Consider the following 10,313-nt stretch of genomic DNA (forward strand, 5'->3'; position numbering starts at 1 on the left):
GTCTGGCACAATATTTTTAACTACTTTATTTTAAAAGCCAAACGATTTCATAAAACTTGAATTGCTTCGGAAACTATTGAATTAAAATCCTATGATTTGATAATCATCTACAGAGAGGTAAATTGGTAAATAAAATGTTTACTAAATACACATACGTGTCAAGAGAATACCTATTACAATTAATTTATATATCACAATTATTTTCTACTCTTAAATATTATATTTTAATACCGCATGGAGTTCCTTCCTAATAGATATGATGGTTAAATCGCGATTATTGAGATGAGTGGTTATTATTGTAAAATAGAGTATTAAAGTTGACGATTTACCCTAAGCCAGGTCCCCATGCGATTCAAAATTGGTACTAACATAACAATATAAATTTACCGTTCTCTTGCAACACTCAGCTTAAAAAATAACATTACCTACTTTCCTCTAAGTGATTTACTTTCGTAAACTACATGCGTTAATAATTTCATTTATTACTATATTAAATAATCATAACAACCAAATAAGTTCATAATTTGTATTAAAATATTTTATCATTCAAAGAATACCCTTAAAAAATTGTTTACTTAAATTTATGAAAAACGAATAATTTAATCAGTAAGTATAGGACAAGTTGGCAAACCTTTTTTTACTAGTTGTGATTCATACTGTTTCGAGTGTTGGTACTGCGCGATGTGCCGATAAAAGTATAAAAGCCTGCGGTCGGCCGGTCGCCGTCATTCCGCGTCAGATCTTTCGTTAGTTAACATCTCTTTACGTTTCTACAAGATGGCCGACAAGAAAGCTGCTCATGACTTCGTGGAACACCACGGATCAGCTGTTGGCAAGGTACCAGGAGGCAACAATGTCATGGGACTCACTCCTCAGGGTCCAAGAAAGGATGGCATCGCTGCCAAAGCCCAGGCCTACGAGGGGGACATCTCCAAAGACGGCAAAATTGCCCACTTACAGAAAAACGCCATGAAGAAATGAGGTAATCAAAGTTAAATTAATTACTCACAATATTAGACCGCTTTTGTTTTCTATGCTTTTAGTTTCCACTCCATAGCTGGATTTGTTTGCTACAAAAACTGGCTGAATTTTTAGTTTTGCCTATGTATTGGTCAATTTTGTTCATCCAATAGAGTTTATATTCTTGTTGGTTAGTGCATTGTGTTATTGTTGTAAAGTGGAGGCTGCTGTAAATTTTGTTGGATTCTAACTCGATACATTAGTTTTTATTCTATTTCGATTGGTTTAGCTAATACTGTGTTTATCGTTTTGTTGGGTTAAGGTTTTTTATAAATATATAAATAAGCTACTTGATGAAATATTAGTTTATTAACTTTGATAATATTATAATTCCTTGGGAGACCTCTAAGAAACTTACCGTACCAAGAATCTGGTTTTCAGGGAAATATATTTGGTTTTTTATGTGACTTACATTTTTTATCCACGAGTATTAAAATTAATGGAAGTTTAATTATCCTAAAATTAATATGAACACTTATGATCTTTGGAAAATTTGTATGGCAAAATTTATGATACCGGTAGTTAAATCTTAAAGTAACCCTCCTAGTTATTATGGATTTTCAATATGTAGTATCGCATTTTATTACATATAGATTTTGGTGAATAATTTCCTAAAATCCCAAAGTTCTCCTATTTGCCAGAATTTAATTTTTTTTACTGCAACTTCTTATGCTTAAAATTGTAGCAGCACAATCACTGTTTGTGACAAGTGGACAAAAAATACTAATGAAGTTAAAGTTATGGTTGTAAGAATGGTTTTTAGATCAAATTCAAACTGAAAAATCAATAAAACTTTCGTTTCTTAGCTCATTCATATCATGTAGCGTTCAATCAAAAACATGTAGGTCCCGTTTTACAAAAAACAATGTCATGTTCTATAGTTAAATCTCAAAATTAAAGCCTATTTACAAGAAAGGAAATAAAGCGGATCCTCTAAATTACCGGCCGGTAGCGATCCTTCCATCAATATCTCAAATATTTGAAAAAGTAGCATATAAACAGTTAGAGTCATTTCTAGAAACAAACAATATTTTAAAGCCTGAACAACATGGCTTTCGAACAGGAAAGTCTGTATTAACAGCAGCGGCTGATTTGATTGAGTCAGTTATTGATTCAGTAGATAATCATTAAAAAGCTATTGGAATTTTTATAGATTTGAGTAAAGCGTTTGACTCTGTTTCCCACCCAATTTTATTAGACAAGCTGCATAGAATAGGTATTAAAGATAGAGCTTTTGATTGGATAAAATCATATTTCACCAATAGGAAACAGTTTGTCCAAATCGTAAACCTTTCTAACAACTTCAAACATTATTACAACTCTCAACTTTTAGAAATTAAAAATGGCATACCACAGGGATCAATACTCTCAACTTTGTTTTTCAACTGTTATTTGGCAGACATACCAACACCGACTGGCACAAGTAAATTAGTTCTATATGCTGATGATGCCACTTTAAAAATACCCCCGCCGCAGCAAACCTGCAGACTAAGCGAATTTCCATTAACCTGATTGGATTTACACTAAAATGCCTCCATATAAATAGCACATTTATTTCCTATTTAAATAGAATTAGTTTAACGAGTACTTAGGTTTGCTGCAATAGGGAGGGTAAAAAAGATGTTTTATAAAATAATAATAGTTTAGTAAGAAATAAAAGTATTTTCCAAAATCAATCAAAATATGTTCATAAACAAGCAAACTACAACAGTTGACTTATTCTCCATAAGAATAACATGGGAATTTTAAAATTACAATTTTTTTGAATTTTCTCCGTAACAATTAGGCGCATAATAACGCTTCAATATACTAAATTATTTGTTTTTTTTAAGCTCTACAAAATGGTTTAAAAAGAAATTGTGAAATTTTGTGTTTTTAGGGTCAAAAATGGGAAAAACCTATTTTTACCCCATAAAACCCCCCATAAACCCCCGTTCCCATAGTCCGATCATGCTGGTTCGCGAACTCATTCAAGTTTATCCCGCCTTACACCTTCAAACCAAATTTTATCAAAATCGGAAAAAAATTACTCAAGTTATCGTGCGGATGGACACACACATATATATATATATATATATATATATATATATCAATGAGGGCTACTTTAAATGTTACTAAGCAAATCAATATACCACAGTACCCTAAAAACATTTTATTTTATATTACTTACATGTTTCGGACATTAATGCCATGATCACAGTATAGTATATAACCTATTAGTTTCTTTTATTTACAAACATTATTAGATATTTCTTATTAAAGAACAGGTGATAATTTTTATATTAAGGGAAGGAGGTGTTTTCTTTAAGATGTATAATTTCATTGAATATAACGTTTTGATTTTGAATTTGTGTCAAGTTTAGTAAATTGTCTTTGTCATTAATATGATGAGTATAAATATAAAAGTCTTCCTTTGTATTCATTTTTTCACCTTTATTTTCAATATCCAGAATGTGCATATTTTTATTCATTTCTGAGTATGTATGGTCGGTCTGAAGTATCATATGTGATCATGGCATTAATGTCCGAAACATGTAAGTAATATAAAATAAAATGTTTTTAGGGTACTGTGGTATATTGATTTGCTTAGTAATATATATATATATATACAGACTGTCCCAAAAGTCCCGGACCGGTTTAATATTTTCTAAACGACAACAGATAAATCAACAAGATTTGGTACATCAACATCACACCTAAAAATCTACTTTTTTATGGAAATATAAATTTTCTGTCACATCATGGGGACGTCCCGCAAGGAGTCAGAAGGAAATCTTAAATAGAAGCATAGGTTGACATGTACATCAGATTAAAGGTCTTTACTAGCAGAATATAATGCTGCAAATTTAAACTCAAACGGACAACCAAGTCAAGAGTAACAGTGGTTCAAAGATTCATTTAATTTGCATTTGGGGGCAGAGCCCTAGGAGTCAGAACATTTTTGTTAGCGTAAGCATAGGTCGATATGCACATCAAATTAAAGGTCTTCACTAGTAGATTACAATGCCGTAAATTCAAGCTCAAAAGAACGCCTGAGTAAAAAATGGCAGTCGTTCAAAGATTCAAAATGGCAGGTTCAAGAAATCTTTGAACGGCCGCCATTTTGTAACGGGTGATCCTTTCGGGGCGCGGTTTCCGGCATTGAACTCTGCTAGCTAAGCCCTTTAAACTGATGTGCATATTGACCTATGCTCCTATTTAAGATTTCCTTCTGACTCCTCGTGGGACGTCCCCATGATATGACAGAAAACTGATAGTTCCTTAAAAAAGTAGATTTTTTAGTGTGGTGTTAATGTGCAAAATTTTATTGATTTATCTGTTGTCGTTTAGGAAATATTAAACCGGTCCGGGACTTTTGGGACAGTCTGTATATATCTCTCTATATATAGATATATAAAAATTTGAACGAATGGTGTTATTGGCCTCTGGGGACATCAAAATGAAAAAGTAAATCAGTCCCGGGCTTAGGTCTTACCATGAGACCTACGGTAATAGCTACTTCCCTATAGGGAAATTCGCTAATATCAGATAAAACTTTTAGTGAGACAGAACTATCAGTTAAGAATAATATGACCACTTTGTCTAGTTACTTCACTCAGAATAATTTAGCAATAAATAAAGAAAAAACAATTTTCATCAATTTTAAAACCCCACAGGCTGCAAAATATCCATCTGATAGTCTAAATATCGGGACAAATCAAGCAATTAGTAAAACAAACAAAACTAAATTTTTAGGTCTAACAATAGATCAAAATCTAAACTGGAACTCCCATGTACAAGAATTAATTGCTAAAATATCTTCAGGTGTCTTTGCCCTTAGCAGATTGCAGTATTTCTGTGAAACTGAAACCTTAAAACTAGTTTATTTTTCATATATACATTCAATAATATCTTATGGCATCTCCTTATATGGTTGTACAAGCTTAAATAACATGTATACAATTCTTAAATATAAAAAAAAAGCGGTGAGGCGTATATTGAAACTTCCACGAAAAACACATGTAAAAGAATATTTTATTGCACTTAAAATAATGACAGTCTATGGGATGTATATATATCAAACTATCATCCACTTCAAGGAAAGGGAACATACTCTAAAACCATTAGGAAGTACTCATGACTATAATACTAGAAATAGGAACAATATTGCAATACCCATATATAATTTGGAACTATTTAAAAAGAAACCTACTTATGCTGGAGCATTATTTTTTCCAAATTACCATTAACCTTAAGACAAGAGCCAAATCCAAGAATATTAAAAAGGAAACTTAAAGATTTTATAACCACTAAAGCATTGTATAATATACAAGAATTTCTTGACCCAGAGTTTAATTCAAAACCTTCTGGGACTTGAAGGGCTTTTGCATGTTTAGTATATTTTACTACTTTCTTATTTTATTTACGATTGTTGTTTGTTTTGTTGAGAATCTCTATTGTAATAGTATAAATAGCCTTCTTTTTATGGTAAAAAATTGTAGAAATAAGTTAGAAAACAGTTTAAGTTATAATAAAGAATCACTTTTCGACACTGTTCAATGTACTATGTAAATATGTACTAAAAGAATAAAGATTGTTTGAAATGAAATGAAATGAAATAGTTATTTCGTCGTGAGAAACGTCAAAACGTGTTAGATAGTTATTTCAACAGAGCCATTGTTTTGTGTTTGAGCTTCAGTGTTTTATATTGCTGATTAGTACATTAAATTTTCTTTCATGGTAGAAGCCTTTTTGCTAGATTCTAAACTCACCAGTTCTATACAGGATATCCAGAAAAGGGGCGGTATAAAATACGTAGTGATTTCTTGGGTCAAAATAAGAAGAAAATAAAGAGTAAAGCTTATCCAAAATTGCTTCGTTAACCATATTGACCATTGTGTATTTTTTACATAAACGTTTTTATCTTTGGAATGTTCCTATCGATATTTATGAAACTTGATTTAAATCTTAAGGTAGAAGAGACCCATACCAGGAAAAACTATTTTGGTCCAATAAAAAATTTGAAAATTGCGGCCATTTTAGTTTTTTTTTTATTTAAATTACTAATAAATGGCTGATTAAAAAAATATATCACAAACACTTTTATTTAGCATTTACAATTTTTTAACAAATGGCACCAAGTTCAAAAAATTGAATTTAGTAATAGCCAAAATATCACGATTTTTATTTGTAAAGTAAGGCAAAATGAGTAAGGCATTTTTTAACTTTAAAGTCATTTTAAACTTATTATTAAGATTTTAGAAATTATTACTTTTCCAATGAAATTTATTTCGTTACTTTTTTTTGTGAATTTCCCTTTAGGGAAGTAGCTATTGCCGAAAGGAGCAAGGTTAGACCTAGACCCGGGACTGATTTACTTTTTCATTTTGATGTCCCCAGAGGCCAAAAGACCATTCGTTCAAATTTTTATATATGTCCGTAAACGCGATAACTTGAGTAATTTTTGTCCAATTTTGATAAAATTTGGTTTAAAGGTGTAAGGCAGGACAAACTTCAATGAGTTTGCGAACCAGCATGATCGGACCATGGGAACGGGGTTTTACGGGGGGTTTTATGGGGTAAAAAATGGGTTTTCTAATTTTCGACCCTCAAAACACAAAATTTCCCAATTTCTCTCTAGACCTTTTTAAAGAGCTTAAAAAAACAAATAATTTAGTATATCACAGTGTTTTGTAAGATTATTGGTAACGGAGAAAGTTCACAAAATTTTACATTTAAAATTCCCATGTTATTCTTATGAAGAATATTGTAAAATTTTGCAGATTGCTTGTCTAAGGATATATTTTGATCAAACTTGGCAAATTTATTTATTTTATACTAAGCTATTAATATTTTACTAAAAAATACAATTTATTAGTTTCCTTGTAGCAGCAAACCTAGGTACTCATTAATCCTAATGTCCTTTAAATACTCGTAGATTTAATTTAAAATCAATTCGGACAAATGTAAATTCCCTTATTCGGCAGGTTTGCTGGTATTTTTGTTAGAAATATATTGTTAGCACGTAAGCACTTGGCATTTTAAAATTTTACTTTCATTTTAGATATGGTGGTAAAATTTGAAATGTCTTTCAAAACTCCAATTTTCAAAGCTATATCAAGATTTTACATGCAATGTTAAGACCCAGTGCAGTGTTTGTTCATTGTTATTTGCTATATATTACAATACACAAATAAATTATAAAAAGGAATCTGAAACCTAAATAATATTTTATAATGACATTTTATGTCATTATAAATATGGATCTTACTCTTGATAGAACGTTTCAAATTTGTAATCCAATTTGACACCAGCAATGACATTTTTATTTCAACTTTTCATGACCATTGTATGGATAAAAAAATAAAATTTACAATTAATTTAAAAGTTTGCTTTAAAATTAATTCATTTACCTCTTTGAATAAATTTTTAATCAAAAACAATATCTTTTCATTTATAGTTTTAGACGTGAAAAATCAGACTTTGTTACTAATCAAGTCTAAATTTCATGACAAAGTCTAGGTTTTCTATATTTGTAAATCACTTTTTGGCTACACTACTGTGAAATGACCTGTTTTTGTTATATGTAGTACCGAGGGACCAAGCTATGGCTCGGTATAGTTTATTTCTATTGTAAAAGCAACATAATGGAAACTCTTGTTTTACTTACAACTAATTTTGGCTTTTTTAAGTTTTGGTAGAGTTTAAATTTATTATGATGGAAATTTTAACCTGGCAGTCCACAACACATTAGTTTATTTTACAGTCGATGGTAAAAAAAAAATTACTCGTTTAATAATAGACTGTACTTGCATAAACATTGTTTTGACAGTTTGATTAAATTAAAATTGAAAAAAGAAAATTTTGTTTAAATTCTAGTTTATATTAAACAAATATAATTCATGACCGGTATAGTATTAAATACTTATTTCACTGTTAAACCAAATTTTCCTAAGAATTGACTCAGTACTTCGGGTATGAAGTGTTGGTAGGAGAGAGCCAAGTAAAATAATTAGTATTTGATGGAACTATTTCCCCTATATCTAGTAATCTTCAGTGTAATCTTTGCTCAATAGTAGCGACTGATGTTTTCCCTTTTGTACTGTATTTTGTAATTTGCTAGTATAGTAATTTGTTAGTAATAAACACTTGTTACAAGTCTTTTGTTGACTTTGTTGATTTTGTTGACATGTTATTTTTTTATTTTTTTTACAGCATCATTTATTTCTGGTTAGAAGTGTTAACAAAATTAATAAGAAATTAACTAAAATAACATTGTGGGTTTGCCCAAATCTGAGACACCCTGTAACATAATTAATTTAGAGAATAATTTAATCTTCTTTAGGCTTCATTCCTCCAATAGATCTTGAGGGAGCCTTTGACGTAGCCTCCTGTTCTCAGTTGCTTCACCAAGATGAAAAGTTAAAGCACCAGGAACATTGTTTAAAGATTTTAGAAATTTTGAGGTGGTTTTTTCAATAAAGGCCAAGATAGACTCCACTCCTAGTTCTTCATGTATATGCCTGTTTCTAACAAACCAGGGAGCATTCACGGCTATTCTTAGAATTTTGTTTTGAATCACTTGAATTTTGAAGAGTTTGTTTTTTGATATAGCTAATCCCCAGATAGGAGATGCATATGTTTAGTTCAACCAACATAGTTACTTGGCAACTCATATGACAAATGTTAAAAAAGTTTAACTTTCAATTAATTTTTTTATCAGATTTTGTTAGCAGTTTTATTTGCATTAAACACGTTAGCAGGGCAGAAATAAAAGAAATTATTTTCAGCATTTGAATGAAATTGTCGAAGCTGTTATTGAGATTGTGCAAACAAGCAAGCATACATACAAGCCAACATTGCTCATATAAGGCCGGTTTTATGCACCGCGACAGTCGCGTGTCGCGTGTCGCGGCGCGACTCAAGTTCTATTGAGTTAAATGGGAGCATTTATGCACCGCGACAGCGACAAACTGCCGCGGAGCGACTCTAAATACCCGCGACAGGTTTTAGAATCGCAGCTTCAAAAAATGTGTCGCGCGCGGTTCAAGTTCTATTGGATCCAATGGGCACGTTTATGCACCGCGACAGTCGCGGCGCGACAGTAGCATTTTTCATACTCCACGTGGTATATTCTCCATATACTTATATTGATTAATGTTAATAATTAGTATATAAATGAGTTCTTTACTCTTTATTTGTAATATAAATTACATCATTATATTGTGTAATGACATTTTTAAGAGGGTTGACCCAATTCCAACTGTAAATTGTATGTGTTGTTTAAATAACTGGGGTTTTGTCATTAACGTGTACAACACTACAGGGTCTATATTTAAACAACTTAATAATCACTTCTACATCAAAACACAACACACAACATTGGATTGAGAACAGACTGATTTCTTTAATTCCCCCACCACCGGATGTGAGTTTACGCGACAAAAAAGTGTCGCTGTCGCGTGACATTTTTGTCAGCCGCAAGACGTGGCACGACTCGCGACTCGCGACTGTCGCGGTGCATAAAACCAGCCAAAGAGTATAGAATGTGTTTATCACCTGCAAAAATTCATCATTATTTTTAATAATTTTAATTTACAAAGAAGATTAGCTATTGTTTTGTCAACTGTTTCAATTTGCAAGAGCTAAAACTGTACAATCAATGTAAATATTAACTTTAAATTGCAGGTACACCTAAAAAATGCAATGAATTTTGTAATGTTCGTAAATGTAATAATTAAAGAAATATCCAATCTCTGTTTTAATTAAGAAATATATCTTTGTAAAAAGTAATATTCAATTCAAAATTAACAGTGAAAGTGATTCTATACATATTCTCTACCATATTTAAAGTGCTCTCGCACTTCAAATATATGGTCTCAAACATATAACGACTCACTTTCTACTGTTGTTATGAAATATACTATTGAATGCAAAAACAATACAGCATGTTAAACACATTATTTTACAATATTACTTACGCTTAATTATTTATGTTTCAGATTCAACACTTGTTTCTGCATCCATGTCAACTGTACAGGACCACTTTACATTTAAGAATAGTATGTTGCAATGACATTTTAATAAATACTTTTTCATTGTTCATTGTTTTTTCTGATCATTTTATTAGTTAGGACTGCCTATGTAGCAATTAAAAGAAAATTCTTCTATCTCTAGGGTATCTAAAAGAGATTGGGAATTCCCCCCTTTAACACAACTAACAGATGATTGTTGATTCAACAATGAACAGCTTATTGTTAACATCCATTGTAATCCAAACAGTCAGCTGATGTTCATGCTGAATGGTAAGTTAC

The 10,313-nt window shown here is 31.1% G+C and overlaps 1 long non-coding RNA gene across 1 annotated transcript; it reads left to right on the forward strand.

Moving 5' to 3' along the window:
- The first annotated feature begins 689 nt into the window (after positions 1 to 689).
- LOC128999727 (uncharacterized) lies at positions 690 to 10,102 on the forward strand. The gene is made up of 2 exons (XR_008491318.1): positions 690 to 982; positions 10,002 to 10,102. It is a non-coding gene; the product is annotated as an uncharacterized LOC128999727 (long non-coding RNA).
- Positions 10,103 to 10,313: the final 211 nt, after the last annotated feature.

Source organism: Macrosteles quadrilineatus, unplaced genomic scaffold (genome assembly GCF_028750875.1).
Source record: "Macrosteles quadrilineatus isolate MER2022 unplaced genomic scaffold, UCM_ALF_1.0 Scaffold_8__2_contigs__length_117827958, whole genome shotgun sequence".
NCBI lineage: Eukaryota > Metazoa > Arthropoda > Insecta > Hemiptera > Cicadellidae > Macrosteles > Macrosteles quadrilineatus.